Source organism: Sceloporus occidentalis, unplaced genomic scaffold, assembly GCF_023333645.1.
Source record: "Sceloporus occidentalis isolate IW3139 unplaced genomic scaffold, rSceOcc1.0.p SCAF_19, whole genome shotgun sequence".
In the NCBI taxonomy this organism is placed as follows: domain Eukaryota; kingdom Metazoa; phylum Chordata; class Lepidosauria; order Squamata; family Phrynosomatidae; genus Sceloporus; species Sceloporus occidentalis.
The window spans coordinates 12,115,495-12,136,059 of record NW_028316999.1 but is presented as its reverse complement, the minus strand read 5'-3'; the positions used below and the strand labels follow the sequence as shown (position 1 = coordinate 12,136,059).

The 20,565-nt window shown below is 45.1% G+C and overlaps 3 pseudogenes; all 3 read left to right on the top strand.

The window, feature by feature from the left end:
* Positions 1–1,857: 1,857 nt before the first annotated feature.
* Positions 1,858–4,521, top strand: LOC149302407 (DC-STAMP domain-containing protein 2 pseudogene; annotated as a pseudogene).
* A 4,379-nt stretch (positions 4,522–8,900) lies between these two features.
* LOC149302406 (DC-STAMP domain-containing protein 2 pseudogene) lies at positions 8,901–11,564 on the top strand (annotated as a pseudogene).
* Positions 11,565–15,985: 4,421 nt separating this feature from the next.
* LOC149302405 (DC-STAMP domain-containing protein 2 pseudogene) lies at positions 15,986–18,649 on the top strand (annotated as a pseudogene).
* The last annotated feature ends 1,916 nt before the right edge of the window (positions 18,650–20,565 follow it).

Genomic DNA, 20,565 nt, shown 5'->3' with positions numbered 1-20,565 from the left:
CGACCCTCGGCTATCACAAACATCAAAAGACATATCGTGGCTAGAGTTTAACTTTAACCAATCTAGACCTTAGTTGGTTTTTCTCCACACTGTCCATCTCTCATTGTAGTGTAAAATAATTTAACCAACAAACTTTAAACAGAGTTTAAACACAGGTTTACTTTGAATCTACTTAAAATACATTCTGGGAACCTTTTATACCTTTCACTTTCCCCAAGTCCTACGTTTTGCAGTTCCATACACTAAAACATATGCCACGATGTTTCAAGATTACAGATTTAAGACATTAATATATGCGTCAAAAAACTTCAAGGGGCAGGGAAATGACTAGATAATGCTGCCTGTTCCACAGTGAGACAGATCTCAGCTTCCCTGAAGTAAACTAAATCACTAAAAAATTGCACTAATAAAACAATGTATCTCATTAGTTTATGAAACTGTTAGTATACGGTCAGCTGAGGAGAGTTCAAATATTCCAATATACTGATATGAATTTTGAAACAGCTGCCTCAGCGAAAAAGCTGCATGGGTAAATCAATGTCAGGTTTGAACAGTATCAATGTATCTATTACTTATACAGCTAAGCCTTTCTCCTAGCCGGTTTTGGTGGCTTCCACCCTGCATACACACATAAGCCGCAGAAATGAAGTCTTTCTGCGTGACACATTTTTTCTACTCTGCAATCTTGTGGTGTGGTGAAAATGTCATTAGGATGTAAGCCCCAAAAGGTAGACCGGCATGAACATACAGGCAACCTTGGGCAGGGCACCTAGATGGTAGGGGCACCTCTGCCAGGATGTCTGTTGGATTAGTAAGGCGGTATACACGAGGAGGCTCCAAAAGCAGAGTTAGCCACAATGGACTAAATGACCTGACTAAACTTTAATTGATCTTAATGGTGTAAAACCAAATAAACACACTGGACAAGTAAAGCAAAAACAAAACCTTATAGCAAGGGTATTTAACCCTCTCAATGCTGACCCAGTGAGTTTGTCAAGTTCTGTGAATAATAGACTTCAACCAACTTAGAATTATAAGAGGCAAATGAGCCCAATTTCCGAGTTGCTGAGATCCTTGCATACTGTTAAGGGATTTCTGCCAAAGCAATAATTGGGCATTCAGTACTGTTCTGGGATCTCCACCAACTTAAATTAGAAACATGTGTCTGTAATTTTACACTTTAGATACCTCTTTCTACAGTCCCTTTGGTCTAACTGCTGGTAAAGTGGTTTGGCTGCTCTCAAAGCAAACCCTTGTGGTTTCATTACGTGATATGGTCCTTACATGCATTTTGGCTCATACCCTTTATTATCTTTTAGTCAACCACTGAATTGTGCCACACAGATTTTTCTGACTACAACCAGATTTTATGACTTAAAGGGTATGTAATTTAATGTATGTATATATATATATATATATATATATATATATAGAGAGAGAGAGAGAGAGAGAGAGAGAGAGAAAGAGAGAGAGAGATAAATATATATATATATATATAGATAGATAGATAGATAGATAGATAGTTTAATAAGCTTCTCATAACTGTTATGTCAGTTTATCTTAATAAAAAGCAAGGTGCCCCTCCCCCGTAGGTGCTGGCATGTGCCCTGCTCTCCCTGTCATGACAGCAGTGCTATTGTGACATCATCAGAGCATAATAACCTCGCACTGGGCGTGGAGCTTCAGTACTAGAGGAGACAGCAAGCTACTTGTAGTGACTGAACCTCCAGTAGTGCAAAAGATTAGTAAAGAGACTGACTTTTATTTCTTAATTTTGACCCATTTCTCCTCCTGCTTTTGTGATCGCTGAGTGAGGCAAGTCAGGGCAGATATTGTTGCAAAAAAACAACTGACAAGATGGGGACAACACTAGGTCCCTGGGAATGGATGTGTACCTGCTGCAAAACCACATGTGGCCTATGCCGGAGTACCTGCCCCTGCGCCTGTTCCTGCAACTGTCCTTGCTCCTGCAAGTGCCCCTGCAAGCGCAAGTGCCCCTGCGACTGCCCCTGCGACTGCCCGCGGGACTGCGACTGCCCCCGCGACTGCCCCTGTGACTGCTCCCGCAATTGCTTGTCAAACCTGTGCCCTGAAGAAGCGAAGGTCGAGGAAGTGAGCGCCGAGGATTACATTGACGAGGACAAAAAGGAGGTGAGAGCCCAACTCCGAGAGGACAATGCGGTGAAATCTTCTCTGAGGAGCTGTGGCGCCTTCACCTTTGGGTTGATTCTCACCGCCATGTATGCAGCCATCGTCCTCTTTGTGAAGAACTATAACCTGAAGTACTGCATCGTGTCCTCAGTGGTCATCTGCATCCTCCTCACCCTCGGCATGGCCTTCTTCATGAAGATGCGGGTCACAGTGTTCCTTATGCTGCCCCAGCTCTTCTCAATTGAGGGGAAGACCATCGTGCTCCTGGTCGCCTTCTCGCTGGCCTTACAGGGACCTGCAGCCAACACCTTGGAGAATTTCCGGCGCTCATCTGAGTCCGTGTCCTGCGGCGTGGAACTGGCCATGAACCAGACCAAGGAGCTCCTGGAAAAAGTTAAAAGGCCGTTAGTGAGTGCGCTGGATATTCTGAAGAACATCGGCCAGAGGCTGAAAGGGGTGGCCGATCGGGCCAGAAAGTTCTTCAAGACGGTGACAGACGGAGTGAAGCACATTGGACGCGTGCTGCGGAATGTGTGGCGTTTTATCGCCAATATCGGGGAGGTCTGTAACGAGGAACTGGAAGTTCCCTATCTAAAGTGCAGGAAAATATTTGACACGGCGCGGAATCAGTGCTTCCAGGTGATGTCATTCTTGTCATTCCTGTGCTACATTGTGGACGCCTTCAAACCGCTGTGTGGACTGGCTAAAACCGTTACAATCCTATGCCTCCTGCCAAAGTATCTCCAGAAATATGTCCGAAAGCATGTGAAAAACCCCATCATCAACATGCTCCGCAACATCAAGGACAAGTTTGAGTTTAACGTGACGGTTATTCACGACTTCGACATAAACCTGAACTCCAGCAAGAGCATCAAGCAGGTGGCAGTCGGCATAATGAGCGAAGTGCAGAGCACACTGAACCCCTATCTGGATGTGCTCAGCATGTTCAGCTATTCAATGACATTTGTTTGCCTCTTCATCTACATCATGGCCGCTCGGTACCAGCGCAAGTACCTCTATGAAGATAACCACGACAATATCTACATAACACGGTCCTTCATAGAGCTGGACGTGATGAGAGCCAAGCAAGGGCGCAGAACCCTCCTGCCCCTTTCCGCCAGAGAGGCCTACAACTTCATCCTGCCAGGTTCGCTTTACCTGACCAAACGTGAGAGGAAGGGATATTCTTTTGACATCATCAACGTCTTCCGAAATGTTCTGGTGGTCGCATTCATGATGGTGATGGACTTCATCATCTACTGGGTGCTGGACATGGTGTATTACCTGCTGCAAGCGGACGTGGTTGCCAGAGCTCCGGTGACGTTCTCTGTGCTGATCAACGGCTCCGGTTATGCCAGCGAAATCTTCTCCAATGTGGTGTCTGCGTTTGACATCCTTCAGAGAGGGAACTTGACAGTTTTGTCAAAGAAATGCCTAGTGGCTCCGTCCGCCCCAGACTTTAAAGGATACATACTCATAGGCTCAATGTATGGCCTGTGCTTCCTCATTGCGATATTTGGCGTCTACATACGGAGGCTGCAGCGCGTAATCTGTGCCTATTATTACCCATCCCGGGAGCAGGAGCGCATCTGTTTTCTTTACAACAACTTGATAACCAAACGCACAAACATTGAGGACTCCTTGATCAGGAGCGTGAGGATGAATGCAGAGGACGGGGGGCACTCTAGCTTCCTGCAGGTCCTAGCGGCAAAACTCCCCGGGTGCCGCTGGTTTGCCCAGCTGTTGGGCACCAATGAGCAGTACTGCATGGCATGTGCCAAGATAATCACTGGCAGCGAGGGGCAGGACTGCCTGGCCTGCATCACCCCAGGCTGTAAAGGGATGTACTGCAGGGGCTGCTTTGAGATCCTTGATAACATCTGCACAATTTGTATGGCTCCACTGGCATACTCTGAGGCTATCGAAGAGGAGGTCGACTCCAGTGACGAAGAACAGGTCCACCTCTGGATCGATGCCATGAAAACCATGAAGGCTGAAGAGAAAGGAAAGAGGAAGAAGCTGAAAGAGTTTGTGAAGGATCGCCTCAAACAGGTTCTCCGTAGCCAGGGTAGCAGAGCAGCGTTAGGCGAGAAGCTCCTGGAGAAGTATAAGGAGGAGGTCCGTGGCAGGGAGGAAGATGAGAGCTCAGGAATCAGTGAGGTTGAATCCAGTGAGGACTCTGAAGATACAGATTTTGAATATCAGAACTCAACAGAGGTCACCGACTCTTCAGATTCTGAGGACCACACGGCCCCCCCATTCACAAAGTGGACAGAAGCACGAAGGAAGAGGGATCTGGTCACCCCCGCGCGGCAGAAGCCACCCAATAGGAGAGGGCGGCGGGCGGTGAAGAATGGAGGTGGAAACTAGAATGGAATTCAGAACTATACCCACCCCTTCTTCTACCTAAATTTCCTTTGTAATCCCTTCACCACCAAGTGAATCGGCTTGCATCCTGTTCCTGCTGCATGCAAGTCTGAGTGAACTTCAAGGCTTTTTTATATGGGCACATGGGAAAGAAGACACCGACACATCAAAGAAGCTGGACACTTTCTCTGGAGCTCTCAGTGAAGAAAACGCACAGCGTAGAGGGTTAAGATCAGAATTATGACCTTCAACGAATCCAGAAACTTTTAAGTGATCCAGATTTTGAACGTGGCAACCACCAAAAGTGTCGGCGTCCTTTTAGACAGTTTAGACCACTGTTTTTTGCGCCTTTCACTCTTAAATAAATTTTGACTTTGGCTTTGGGAAAACAAATTGCAGGTTTCTTTTAAGACATTTTAAATGTTCTTTTTTTTTTTTTTTAAGAAAACTAACAAAAAAGGATTAATATTTCAGGTCTACTGTACGTATTCCTTTCAATATTTAATGTCCCCAGATGTCAGTCATTACTGCAAACTGAATGCCCAATCCATTCTTACGACAAGAAGCTAGCACTTTAGGTCAGTATTGCTGACAGTAGATCGTCTATACCTACTGAATATAGAACTAGACTGATGCATCATTTTCAAAGCCATTCGCATCTGGGAGGTATTTAGTTTTGCTGGCTTTAATCGCCAAATTCACAGGTTTCAGCATCTCTTTAAATTTTAATGCTACCGAAAAATATATAATGGGAAAACTAAAACGAAAATTACCCGAATGGTCAATTCCCGCATTCAGATTCAATGGTCATGTTGTAGTATAAGCTGCATAGCATAGTCCCAGATGTTTATGAGTACTAATGTGTACTGCTTCTATTTAAATTGTAGTAGATATGAACATAGGGATAAAAAAAAAAGATGGGGTGCAAGTCACATTTTACCACTATAGCTCATTCCCCATTATTATTATTATTATTATTATTATCTTTTATTTATATAGCGCCAACAGTTTACGCAGCGCTTAATACAGTACATGAATTCAAGGGAAATGACAAGACAAGAATTGACAGAGAGAGCCCTGCTCGCAAGCTTACAATCTTGAGGGAATGGGGTGACAAACATAAGGCACAGAGAAAGGGTGAGAGGTAGTGTGGTGGTTGTATCAATGACAAGGAAGTTCTAGCAGCTAAGATGGTATGCTTCTCTGAAGAAGTGGGTTTTGAGATGTTTCTTGAATGTCGGGAGGGAGGGTGAATGCTGAAGGTTCCTTGGGAGTAGATTCCAGAGATATATGGCAGCTCGAGTGAAATCTTGTAGACGGGAAAAGGAAGAGGTGGTAAGTAAGGAGGAGAGCCTTAGCCCATGGGAAGAACGTAGGGATCGAGTAGGAGAGTATTTGCTAATGAGGTCAGAAATGTATGGAGGGACCGTATTATGGATGGCCTTATATGTCAGTACCAGGATTTTAAATTTAATTCTAAAGGCAATTGGGAGCCAGTGGAGGGTTTCACAGAGTGGGGAAGCAGAAGAGGAGCGTCGTGCAAGGAAGATAAGCCAAGCAGCGACAGTTGAATGCCAACCAGAAGAGTGTTGCAGTAGCCAACACGGGAAATGATAAGTGAATGAACCAGAGTTTTTGTGGATTCTTGGGTGAGGAATGGGCGGACACGAGAGATGTTTTTTAGGTGCAAGCGTCAGGATCTGGCGAGGGACCGAATGTGAGGGATGTAAGTTTGTTTTATTAGGGGTTAGCACTGGAGAAAAGGATAAAAGGTGGTGGTCAGACAGAGGGAAGGGGTAGATGGAGAAATCTGAAAGGGAGCATGATCTGGAGAAAACCAGATCAAGTGAGTGTCCCTCAGTGTGCGTCTATTGAGAGAGACCAGAGGAGGATGTCGGGGAGAGGAGTTTGGAGCTAGCAGAGTTGTTAGATATATCTAAAGGAATGTTAAAGTCACCCAGAATAAGGCAGGGGATATTAGGAAAGAGGAAGAAAGGGAGCCAGGCAGTCAAATAACTGTGAGGTAGGGCCTGGAGGGCGATATATAACAGCAATTTGAAGAGAGAGTGGAGAGAAAAGATGGATTGTGTGAACTTCAAAGGAACAGAATGAGAGGGAGGGAGGGCTTGGTATATGCTGGAAGGTGCAGTCAGGTGAGAGAAGGATGCCTACACCACCACCCTTTCTGCCATCAGGCCTAGGAGTGTGGCATCCTGTTATCTATGAAATCAAAGAGTATTTTGTGGGGGGAAAAAATCTGAGCTTTTGGCATACAAAGAGGAATTAATCCAGCCCCAAAATGCCTTACCAACGATTAATGCATATTAAAGTACATAGGACCTACTTGAATATTTTGGGGTTTTGTTTACGTGAAAGAAAAGGAATAAACACCTGCTGGAGACACTGCGGCTCCAGAGCTGTTCAATGGAACGCATCTCCAGCAAGGCAAAAAGCTCAGGGCGGGGAAACAGCGCAAACGAATTCTGATTAATCGCTCTATGCTTTTGCATAAAAAACAGGAAAATAATAGGCGACCCTCGGCTATCACAAACATCAAAAGACATATCGTGGCTAGAGTTTAACTTTAACCAATCTAGACCTTAGTTGGTTTTTCTCCACACTGTCCATCTCTCATTGTAGTGTAAAATAATTTAACCAACAAACTTTAAACAGAGTTTAAACACAGGTTTACTTTGAATCTACTTAAAATACATTCTGGGAACCTTTTATACCTTTCACTTTCCCCAAGTCCTACGTTTTGCAGTTCCATACACTAAAACATATGCCACGATGTTTCAAGATTACAGATTTAAGACATTAATATATGCGTCAAAAAACTTCAAGGGGCAGGGAAATGACTAGATAATGCTGCCTGTTCCACAGTGAGACAGATCTCAGCTTCCCTGAAGTAAACTAAATCACTAAAAAATTGCACTAATAAAACAATGTATCTCATTAGTTTATGAAACTGTTAGTATACGGTCAGCTGAGGAGAGTTCAAATATTCCAATATACTGATATGAATTTTGAAACAGCTGCCTCAGCGAAAAAGCTGCATGGGTAAATCAATGTCAGGTTTGAACAGTATCAATGTATCTATTACTTATACAGCTAAGCCTTTCTCCTAGCCGGTTTTGGTGGCTTCCACCCTGCATACACACATAAGCCGCAGAAATGAAGTCTTTCTGCGTGACACATTTTTTCTACTCTGCAATCTTGTGGTGTGGTGAAAATGTCATTAGGATGTAAGCCCCAAAAGGTAGACCGGCATGAACATACAGGCAACCTTGGGCAGGGCACCTAGATGGTAGGGGCACCTCTGCCAGGATGTCTGTTGGATTAGTAAGGCGGTATACACGAGGAGGCTCCAAAAGCAGAGTTAGCCACAATGGACTAAATGACCTGACTAAACTTTAATTGATCTTAATGGTGTAAAACCAAATAAACACACTGGACAAGTAAAGCAAAAACAAAACCTTATAGCAAGGGTATTTAACCCTCTCAATGCTGACCCAGTGAGTTTGTCAAGTTCTGTGAATAATAGACTTCAACCAACTTAGAATTATAAGAGGCAAATGAGCCCAATTTCCGAGTTGCTGAGATCCTTGCATACTGTTAAGGGATTTCTGCCAAAGCAATAATTGGGCATTCAGTACTGTTCTGGGATCTCCACCAACTTAAATTAGAAACATGTGTCTGTAATTTTACACTTTAGATACCTCTTTCTACAGTCCCTTTGGTCTAACTGCTGGTAAAGTGGTTTGGCTGCTCTCAAAGCAAACCCTTGTGGTTTCATTACGTGATATGGTCCTTACATGCATTTTGGCTCATACCCTTTATTATCTTTTAGTCAACCACTGAATTGTGCCACACAGATTTTTCTGACTACAATCAGATTTTATGACTTAAAGGGTATGTAATTTAATGTATGTATATATATATATATATATATATATATATATAGAGAGAGAGAGAGAGAGAGAGAGAGAGAGAGAGAAAGAGAGAGAGAGATAAATATATATATATATATAGATAGATAGATAGATAGTTTAATAAGCTTCTCATAACTGTTATGTCAGTTTATCTTAATAAAAAGCAAGGTGCCCCTCCCCCGTAGGTGCTGGCATGTGCCCTGCTCTCCCTGTCATGACAGCAGTGCTATTGTGACATCATCAGAGCATAATAACCTCGCACTGGGCGTGGAGCTTCAGTACTAGAGGAGACAGCAAGCTACTTGTAGTGACTGAACCTCCAGTAGTGCAAAAGATTAGTTAAGAGACTGACTTTTATTTCTTCATTTTGACCCATTTCTTCTCCTGCTTTTGTGATCGCTGAGTGAGGCAAGTCAGGGCAGATATTGTTGCAAAAAAACAACTGACAAGATGGGGACAACACTAGGTCCCTGGGAATGGATGTGTACCTGCTGCAAAACCACATGTGGCCTATGCCGGAGTACCTGCCCCTGCGCCTGTTCCTGCAACTGTCCTTGCTCCTGCAAGTGCCCCTGCAAGCGCAAGTGCCCCTGCGACTGCCCCTGCGACTGCCCGCGGGACTGCGACTGCCCCCGCGACTGCCCCTGTGACTGCTCCCGCAATTGCTTGTCAAACCTGTGCCCTGAAGAAGTGAAGGTCGAGGAAGTGAGCGCCGAGGATTACATTGACGAGGACAAAAAGGAGGTGAGAGCCCAACTCCGAGAGGACAATGCGGTGAAATCTTCTCTGAGGAGCTGTGGCGCCTTCACCTTTGGGTTGATTCTCACCGCCATGTATGCGGCCATCGTCCTCTTTGTGAAGAACTATAACCTGAAGTACTGCATCGTGTCCTCAGTGGTCATCTGCATCCTCCTCACCCTCGGCATGGCCTTCTTCATGAAGATGCGGGTCACAGTGTTCCTTATGCTGCCCCAGCTCTTCTCAATTGAGGGGAAGACCATCGTGCTCCTGGTCGCCTTCTCGCTGGCCTTACAGGGACCTGCAGCCAACACCTTGGAGAATTTCCGGCGCTCATCTGAGTCCGTGTCCTGCGGCGTGGAACTGGCCATGAACCAGACCAAGGAGCTCCTGGAAAAAGTTAAAAGGCCGTTAGTGAGTGCGCTGGATATTCTGAAGAACATCGGCCAGAGGCTGAAAGGGGTGGCCGATCGGGCCAGAAAGTTCTTCAAGACGGTGACAGACGGAGTGAAGCACATTGGACGCGTGCTGCGGAATGTGTGGCGTTTTATCGCCAATATCGGGGAGGTCTGTAACGAGGAACTGGAAGTTCCCTATCTAAAGTGCAGGAAAATATTTGACACGGCGCGGAATCAGTGCTTCCAGGTGATGTCATTCTTGTCATTCCTGTGCTACATTGTGGACGCCTTCAAACCGCTGTGTGGACTGGCTAAAACCGTTACAATCCTATGCCTCCTGCCAAAGTATCTCCAGAAATATGTCCGAAAGCATGTGAAAAACCCCATCATCAACATGCTCCGCAACATCAAGGACAAGTTTGAGTTTAACGTGACGGTTATTCACGACTTCGACATAAACCTGAACTCCAGCAAGAGCATCAAGCAGGTGGCAGTCGGCATAATGAGCGAAGTGCAGAGCACACTGAACCCCTATCTGGATGTGCTCAGCATGTTCAGCTATTCAATGACATTTGTTTGCCTCTTCATCTACATCATGGCCGCTCGGTACCAGCGCAAGTACCTCTATGAAGATAACCACGACAATATCTACATAACACGGTCCTTCATAGAGCTGGACGTGATGAGAGCCAAGCAAGGGCGCAGAACCCTCCTGCCCCTTTCCGCCAGAGAGGCCTACAACTTCATCCTGCCAGGTTCGCTTTACCTGACCAAACGTGAGAGGAAGGGATATTCTTTTGACATCATCAACGTCTTCCGAAATGTTCTGGTGGTCGCATTCATGATGGTGATGGACTTCATCATCTACTGGGTGCTGGACATGGTGTATTACCTGCTGCAAGCGGACGTGGTTGCCAGAGCTCCGGTGACGTTCTCTGTGCTGATCAACGGCTCCGGTTATGCCAGCGAAATCTTCTCCAATGTGGTGTCTGCGTTTGACATCCTTCAGAGAGGGAACTTGACAGTTTTGTCAAAGAAATGCCTAGTGGCTCCGTCCGCCCCAGACTTTAAAGGATACATACTCATAGGCTCAATGTATGGCCTGTGCTTCCTCATTGCGATATTTGGCGTCTACATACGGAGGCTGCAGCGCGTAATCTGTGCCTATTATTACCCATCCCGGGAGCAGGAGCGCATCTGTTTTCTTTACAACAACTTGATAACCAAACGCACAAACATTGAGGACTCCTTGATCAGGAGCGTGAGGATGAATGCAGAGGACGGGGGGCACTCTAGCTTCCTGCAGGTCCTAGCGGCAAAACTCCCCGGGTGCCGCTGGTTTGCCCAGCTGTTGGGCACCAATGAGCAGTACTGCATGGCATGTGCCAAGATAATCACTGGCAGCGAGGGGCAGGACTGCCTGGCCTGCATCACCCCAGGCTGTAAAGGGATGTACTGCAGGGGCTGCTTTGAGATCCTTGATAACATCTGCACAATTTGTATGGCTCCACTGGCATACTCTGAGGCTATCGAAGAGGAGGTCGACTCCAGTGACGAAGAACAGGTCCACCTCTGGATCGATGCCATGAAAACCATGAAGGATGAAGAGAAAGGAAAGAGGAAGAAGCTGAAAGAGTTTGTGAAGGATCGCCTCAAACAGGTTCTCCGTAGCCAGGGTAGCAGAGCAGCGTTAGGCGAGAAGCTCCTGGAGAAGTATAAGGAGGAGGTCCGTGGCAGGGAGGAAGATGAGAGCTCAGGAATCAGTGAGGTTGAATCCAGTGAGGACTCTGAAGATACAGATTTTGAATATCAGAACTCAACAGAGGTCACCGACTCTTCAGATTCTGAGGACCACACGGCCCCCCCATTCACAAAGTGGACAGAAGCACGAAGGAAGAGGGATCTGGTCACCCCCGCGCGGCAGAAGCCACCCAATAGGAGAGGGCGGCGGGCGGTGAAGAATGGAGGTGGAAACTAGAATGGAATTCAGAACTATACCCACCCCTTCTTCTACCTAAATTTCCTTTGTAATCCCTTCACCACCAAGTGAATCGGCTTGCATCCTGTTCCTGCTGCATGCAAGTCTGAGTGAACTTCAAGGCTTTTTTATATGGGCACATGGGAAAGAAGACACCGACACATCAAAGAAGCTGGACACTTTCTCTGGAGCTCTCAGTGAAGAAAACGCACAGCGTAGAGGGTTAAGATCAGAATTATGACCTTCAACGAATCCAGAAACTTTTAAGTGATCCAGATTTTGAACGTGGCAACCACCAAAAGTGTCGGCGTCCTTTTAGACAGTTTAGACCACTGTTTTTTGCGCCTTTCACTCTTAAATAAATTTTGACTTTGGCTTTGGGAAAACAAATAGCAGGTTTCTTTTAAGACATTTTAAATGTTCTTTTTTTTTTTTTTTTTTTAAGAAAACTAACAAAAAAGGATTAATATTTCAGGTCTACTGTACGTATTCCTTTCAATATTTAATGTCCCCAGATGTCAGTCATTACTGCAAACTGAATGCCCAATCCATTCTTACGACAAGAAGCTAGCACTTTAGGTCAGTATTGCTGACAGTAGATCGTCTATACCTACTGAATATAGAACTAGACTAATGCATCATTTTCAAAGCCATTCGCATCTGGGAGGTATTTAGTTTTGCTGGCTTTAATCGCCAAATTCACAGGTTTCAGCATCTCTTTAAATTTTAATGCTACCGAAAAATATATAATGGGAAAACTAAAACGAAAATTACCCGAATGGTCAATTCCCGCATTCAGATTCAATGGTCATGTTGTAGTATAAGCTGCATAGCATAGTCCCAGATGTTTATGAGTACTAATGTGTACTGCTTCTATTTAAATTGTAGTAGATATGAACATAGGGATAAAAAAAAAAGATGGGGTGCAAGTCACATTTTACCACTCAGTAAATTAAGCCAAACAAGCGTATAGCTCATTCCCCATTATTATTATTATTATTATTATTATTATTATTATTATCTTTTACTTATATAGCGCCAACAGTTTACGCAGCGCTTAATACAGTACATGAATTCAAGGGAAATGACAAGACAAGAATTGACAGAGAGAGCCCTGCTCGCAAGCTTACAATCTTGAGGGAATGGGGTGACAAACATAAGGCACAGAGAAAGGGTGAGAGGTAGTGTGGTGGTTGTATCAATGACAAGGAAGTTCTAGCAGCTAAGATGGTATGCTTCTCTGAAGAAGTGGGTTTTGAGATGTTTCTTGAATGTCGGGAGGGAGGGTGAATGCTGAAGGTTCCTTGGGAGTAGATTCCAGAGATATATGGCAGCTCGAGTGAAATCTTGTAGACGGGAAAAGGAAGAGGTGATAAGTAAGGAGGAGAGCCTTAGCCCATGGGAAGAACGTAGGGATCGAGTAGGAGAGTATTTGCTAATGAGGTCAGAAATGTATGGAGGGACCGTATTATGGATGGCCTTATATGTCAGTACCAGGATTTTAAATTTAATTCTAAAGGCAATTGGGAGCCAGTGGAGGGTTTCACAGAGTGGGGAAGCAGAAGAGGAGCGTCGTGCAAGGAAGATAAGCCTAGCAGCGACAGTTGAATGCCAACCAGAAGAGTGTTGCAGTAGCCAAGACGGGAAATGATAAGTGAATGAACCAGAGTTTTTGTGGATTCTTGGGTGAGGAATGGGCGGACACGAGAGATGTTTTTTAGGTGCAAGCGTCAGGATCTGGCGAGGGACCGAATGTGAGGGATGTAAGTTTGTTTTAGTAGGGGTTAGCACTGGAGAAAAGGATAAAAGGTGGTGGTCAGACAGAGGGAAGGGGTAGATGGAGAAATCTGAAAGGGAGCATGATCTGGAGAAAACCAGATCAAGTGAGTGTCCCTCAGTGTGCGTCTATTGAGAGAGACCAGAGGAGGATGTCGGGGAGAGGAGTTTGGAGCTAGCAGAGTTGTTAGATATATCTAAAGGAATGTTAAAGTCACCCAGAATAAGGCAGGGGATATTAGGAAAGAGGAAGAAAGGGAGCCAGGCAGTCAAATAACTGTGAGGTAGGGCCTGGAGGGCGATATATGACAGCAATTTGAAGAGAGAGTGGAGAGAAAAGATGGATTGTGTGAACTTCAAAGGAACAGAATGAGAGGGAGGGAGGGCTTGGTATATGCTGGAAGGTGCAGTCAGGTGAGAGAAGGATGCCTACACCACCACCCTTTCTGCCATCAGGCCTAGGAGTGTGTCATCCTGTTATCTATGAAATCAAAGAGTATTTTGTGGGGGGAAAAAATCTGAGCTTTTGGCATACAAAGAGGAATTAATCCAGCCCCAAAATACCTTACCAACGATTAATGCATATTAAAGTACATAGGACCTACTTGAATATTTTGGGGTTTTGTTTACGTGAAAGAAAAGGAATAAACACCTGCTGGAGACACTGCGGCTCCAGAGCTGTTCAATGGAACGCATCTCCAGCAAGGCAAAAAGCTCAGGGCGGGGAAACAGCGCAAACGAATTCTGATTAATCGCTCTATGCTTTTGCATAAAAAACAGGAAAATAATAGGCGACCCTCGGCTATCACAAACATCAAAAGACATATCGTGGCTAGAGTTTAACTTTAACCAATCTAGACCTTAGTTGGTTTTTCTCCACACTGTCCATCTCTCATTGTAGTGTAAAATAATTTAACCAACAAACTTTAAACAGAGTTTAAACACAGGTTTACTTTGAATCTACTTAAAATACATTCTGGGAACCTTTTATACCTTTCACTTTCCCCAAGTCCTACGTTTTGCAGTTCCATACACTAAAACATATGCCACGATGTTTCAAGATTACAGATTTAAGACATTAATATATGCGTCAAAAAACTTCAAGGGGCAGGGAAATGACTAGATAATGCTGCCTGTTCCACAGTGAGACAGATCTCAGCTTCCCTGAAGTAAACTAAATCACTAAAAAATTGCACTAATAAAACAATGTATCTCATTAGTTTATGAAACTGTTAGTATACGGTCAGCTGAGGAGAGTTCAAATATTCCAATATACTGATATGAATTTTGAAACAGCTGCCTCAGCGAAAAAGCTGCATGGGTAAATCAATGTCAGGTTTGAACAGTATCAATGTATCTATTACTTATACAGCTAAGCCTTTCTCCTAGCCGGTTTTGGTGGCTTCCACCCTGCATACACACATAAGCCGCAGAAATGAAGTCTTTCTGCGTGACACATTTTTTCTACTCTGCAATCTTGTGGTGTGGTGAAAATGTCATTAGGATGTAAGCCCCAAAAGGTAGACCGGCATGAACATACAGGCAACCTTGGGCAGGGCACCTAGATGGTAGGGGCACCTCTGCCAGGATGTCTGTTGGATTAGTAAGGCGGTATACACGAGGAGGCTCCAAAAGCAGAGTTAGCCACAATGGACTAAATGACCTGACTAAACTTTAATTGATCTTAATGGTGTAAAACCAAATAAACACACTGGACAAGTAAAGCAAAAACAAAACCTTATAGCAAGGGTATTTAACCCTCTCAATGCTGACCCAGTGAGTTTGTCAAGTTCTGTGAATAATAGACTTCAACCAACTTAGAATTATAAGAGGCAAATGAGCCCAATTTCCGAGTTGCTGAGATCCTTGCATACTGTTAAGGGATTTCTGCCAAAGCAATAATTGGGCATTCAGTACTGTTCTGGGATCTCCACCAACTTAAATTAGAAACATGTGTCTGTAATTTTACACTTTAGATACCTCTTTCTACAGTCCCTTTGGTCTAACTGCTGGTAAAGTGGTTTGGCTGCTCTCAAAGCAAACCCTTGTGGTTTCATTACGTGATATGGTCCTTACATGCATTTTGGCTCATACCCTTTATTATCTTTTAGTCAACCACTGAATTGTGCCACACAGATTTTTCTGACTACAATCAGATTTTATGACTTAAAGGGTATGTAATTTAATGTATGTATATATATATATATATATATATATATATATATAGAGAGAGAGAGAGAGAGAGAGAGAGAGAGAGAGAAAGAGAGAGAGAGATAAATATATATATATATATAGATAGATAGATAGATAGTTTAATAAGCTTCTCATAACTGTTATGTCAGTTTATCTTAATAAAAAGCAAGGTGCCCCTCCCCCGTAGGTGCTGGCATGTGCCCTGCTCTCCCTGTCATGACAGCAGTGCTATTGTGACATCATCAGAGCATAATAACCTCGCACTGGGCGTGGAGCTTCAGTACTAGAGGAGACAGCAAGCTACTTGTAGTGACTGAACCTCCAGTAGTGCAAAAGATTAGTTAAGAGACTGACTTTTATTTCTTCATTTTGACCCATTTCTTCTCCTGCTTTTGTGATCGCTGAGTGAGGCAAGTCAGGGCAGATATTGTTGCAAAAAAACAACTGACAAGATGGGGACAACACTAGGTCCCTGGGAATGGATGTGTACCTGCTGCAAAACCACATGTGGCCTATGCCGGAGTACCTGCCCCTGCGCCTGTTCCTGCAACTGTCCTTGCTCCTGCAAGTGCCCCTGCAAGCGCAAGTGCCCCTGCGACTGCCCCTGCGACTGCCCGCGGGACTGCGACTGCCCCCGCGACTGCCCCTGTGACTGCTCCCGCAATTGCTTGTCAAACCTGTGCCCTGAAGAAGTGAAGGTCGAGGAAGTGAGCGCCGAGGATTACATTGACGAGGACAAAAAGGAGGTGAGAGCCCAACTCCGAGAGGACAATGCGGTGAAATCTTCTCTGAGGAGCTGTGGCGCCTTCACCTTTGGGTTGATTCTCACCGCCATGTATGCGGCCATCGTCCTCTTTGTGAAGAACTATAACCTGAAGTACTGCATCGTGTCCTCAGTGGTCATCTGCATCCTCCTCACCCTCGGCATGGCCTTCTTCATGAAGATGCGGGTCACAGTGTTCCTTATGCTGCCCCAGCTCTTCTCAATTGAGGGGAAGACCATCGTGCTCCTGGTCGCCTTCTCGCTGGCCTTACAGGGACCTGCAGCCAACACCTTGGAGAATTTCCGGCGCTCATCTGAGTCCGTGTCCTGCGGCGTGGAACTGGCCATGAACCAGACCAAGGAGCTCCTGGAAAAAGTTAAAAGGCCGTTAGTGAGTGCGCTGGATATTCTGAAGAACATCGGCCAGAGGCTGAAAGGGGTGGCCGATCGGGCCAGAAAGTTCTTCAAGACGGTGACAGACGGAGTGAAGCACATTGGACGCGTGCTGCGGAATGTGTGGCGTTTTATCGCCAATATCGGGGAGGTCTGTAACGAGGAACTGGAAGTTCCCTATCTAAAGTGCAGGAAAATATTTGACACGGCGCGGAATCAGTGCTTCCAGGTGATGTCATTCTTGTCATTCCTGTGCTACATTGTGGACGCCTTCAAACCGCTGTGTGGACTGGCTAAAACCGTTACAATCCTATGCCTCCTGCCAAAGTATCTCCAGAAATATGTCCGAAAGCATGTGAAAAACCCCATCATCAACATGCTCCGCAACATCAAGGACAAGTTTGAGTTTAACGTGACGGTTATTCACGACTTCGACATAAACCTGAACTCCAGCAAGAGCATCAAGCAGGTGGCAGTCGGCATAATGAGCGAAGTGCAGAGCACACTGAACCCCTATCTGGATGTGCTCAGCATGTTCAGCTATTCAATGACATTTGTTTGCCTCTTCATCTACATCATGGCCGCTCGGTACCAGCGCAAGTACCTCTATGAAGATAACCACGACAATATCTACATAACACGGTCCTTCATAGAGCTGGACGTGATGAGAGCCAAGCAAGGGCGCAGAACCCTCCTGCCCCTTTCCGCCAGAGAGGCCTACAACTTCATCCTGCCAGGTTCGCTTTACCTGACCAAACGTGAGAGGAAGGGATATTCTTTTGACATCATCAACGTCTTCCGAAATGTTCTGGTGGTCGCATTCATGATGGTGATGGACTTCATAATCTACTGGGTGCTGGACATGGTGTATTACCTGCTGCAAGCGGACGTGGTTGCCAGAGCTCCGGTGACGTTCTCTGTGCTGATCAACGGCTCCGGTTATGCCAGCGAAATCTTCTCCAATGTGGTGTCTGCGTTTGACATCCTTCAGAGAGGGAACTTGACAGTTTTGTCAAAGAAATGCCTAGTGGCTCCGTCCGCCCCAGACTTTAAAGGATACATACTCATAGGCTCAATGTATGGCCTGTGCTTCCTCATTGCGATATTTGGCGTCTACATACGGAGGCTGCAGCGCGTAATCTGTGCCTATTATTACCCATCCCGGGAGCAGGAGCGCATCTGTTTTCTTTACAACAACTTGATAACCAAACGCACAAACATTGAGGACTCCTTGATCAGGAGCGTGAGGATGAATGCAGAGGACGGGGGGCACTCTAGCTTCCTGCAGGTCCTAGCGGCAAAACTCCCCGGGTGCCGCTGGTTTGCCCAGCTGTTGGGCACCAATGAGCAGTACTGCATGGCATGTGCCAAGATAATCACTGGCAGCGAGGGGCAGGACTGCCTGGCCTGCATCACCCCAGGCTGTAAAGGGATGTACTGCAGGGGCTGCTTTGAGATCCTTGATAACATCTGCACAATTTGTATGGCTCCACTGGCATACTCTGAGGCTATCGAAGAGGAGGTCGACTCCAGTGACGAAGAACAGGTCCACCTCTGGATCGATGCCATGAAAACCATGAAGGATGAAGAGAAAGGAAAGAGGAAGAAGCTGAAAGAGTTTGTGAAGGATCGCCTCAAACAGGTTCTCCGTAGCCAGGGTAGCAGAGCAGCGTTAGGCGAGAAGCTCCTGGAGAAGTATAAGGAGGAGGTCCGTGGCAGGGAGGAAGATGAGAGCTCAGGAATCAGTGAGGTTGAATCCAGTGAGGACTCTGAAGATACAGATTTTGAATATCAGAACTCAACAGAGGTCACCGACTCTTCAGATTCTGAGGACCACACGGCCCCCCCATTCACAAAGTGGACAGAAGCACGAAGGAAGAGGGATCTGGTCACCCCCGCGCGGCAGAAGCCACCCAATAGGAGAGGGCGGCGGGCGGTGAAGAATGGAGGTGGAAACTAGAATGGAATTCAGAACTATACCCACCCCTTCTTCTACCTAAATTTCCTTTGTAATCCCTTCACCACCAAGTGAATCGGCTTGCATCCTGTTCCTGCTGCATGCAAGTCTGAGTGAACTTCAAGGCTTTTTTATATGGGCACATGGGAAAGAAGACACCGACACATCAAAGAAGCTGGACACTTTCTCTGGAGCTCTCAGTGAAGAAAACGCACAGCGTAGAGGGTTAAGATCAGAATTATGACCTTCAACGAATCCAGAAACTTTTAAGTGATCCAGATTTTGAACGTGGCAACCACCAAAAGTGTCGGCGTCCTTTTAGACAGTTTAGACCACTGTTTTTTGCGCCTTTCACTCTTAAATAAATTTTGACTTTGGCTTTGGGAAAACAAATAGCAGGTTTCTTTTAAGACATTTTAAATGTTCTTTTTTTTTTTTTTTTTTTAAGAAAACTAACAAAAAAGGATTAATATTTCAGGTCTACTGTACGTATTCCTTTCAATATTTAATGTCCCCAGATGTCAGTCATTACTGCAAACTGAATGCCCAATCCATTCTTACGACAAGAAGCTAGCACTTTAGGTCAGTATTGCTGACAGTAGATCGTCTATACCTACTGAATATAGAACTAGACTAATGCATCATTTTCAAAGCCATTCGCATCTGGGAGGTATTTAGTTTTGCTGGCTTTAATCGCCAAATTCACAGGTTTCAGCATCTCTTTAAATTTTAATGCTACCGAAAAATATATAATGGGAAAACTAAAACGAAAATTACCCGAATGGTCAATTCCCGCATTCAGATTCAATGGTCATGTTGTAGTATAAGCTGCATAGCATAGTCCCAGATGTTTATGAGTACTAATGTGTACTGCTTCTATTTAAATTGTAGTAGATATGAACATAGGGATAAAAAAAAAAGATGGGGTGCAAGTCACATTTTACCACTCAGTAAATTAAGCCAAACAAGCGTATAGCTCATTCCCCATTATTATTATTATTATTATTATTATTATTATTATCTTTTACTTATATAGCGCCAACAGTTTACGCAGCGCTTAATACAGTACATGAATTCAAGGGAAATGACAAGACAAGAATTGACAGAGAGAGCCCTGCTCGCAAGCTTACAATCTTGAGGGAATGGGGTGACAAACATAAGGCACAGAGAAAGGGTGAGAGGTAGTGTGGTGGTTGTATCAATGACAAGGAAGTTCTAGCAGCTAAGATGGTATGCTTCTCTGAAGAAGTGGGTTTTGAGATGTTTCTTGAATGTCGGGAGGGAGGGTGAATGCTGAAGGTTCCTTGGGAGTAGATTCCAGAGATATATGGCAGCTCGAGTGAAATCTTGTAGACGGGAAAAGGAAGAGGTGATAAGTAAGGAGGAGAGCCTTAGCCCATGGGAAGAACGTAGGGATCGAGTAGGAGAGTATTTGCTAATGAGGTCAGAAATGTATGGAGGGACCGTATTATGGATGGCCTTATATGTCAGTACCAGGATTTTAAATTTAATTCTAAAGGCAATTGGGAGCCAGTGGAGGGTTTCACAGAGTGGGGAAGCAGAAGAGGAGCGTCGTGCAAGGAAGATAAGCCTAGCAGCGACAGTTGAATGCCAACCAGAAGAGTGTTGCAGTAGCCAAGACGGGAAATGATAAGTGAATGAACCAGAGTTTTTGTGGATTCTTGGGTGAGGAATGGGCGGACACGAGAGATGTTTTTTAGGTGCAAGCGTCAGGATCTGGCGAGGGACCGAATGTGAGGGATGTAAGTTTGTTTTAGTAGGGGTTAGCACTGGAGAAAAGGATAAAAGGTGGTGGTCAGACAGAGGGAAGGGGTAGATGGAGAAATCTGAAAGGGAGCATGATCTGGAGAAAACCAGATCAAGTGAGTGTCCCTCAGTGTGCGTCTATTGAGAGACAC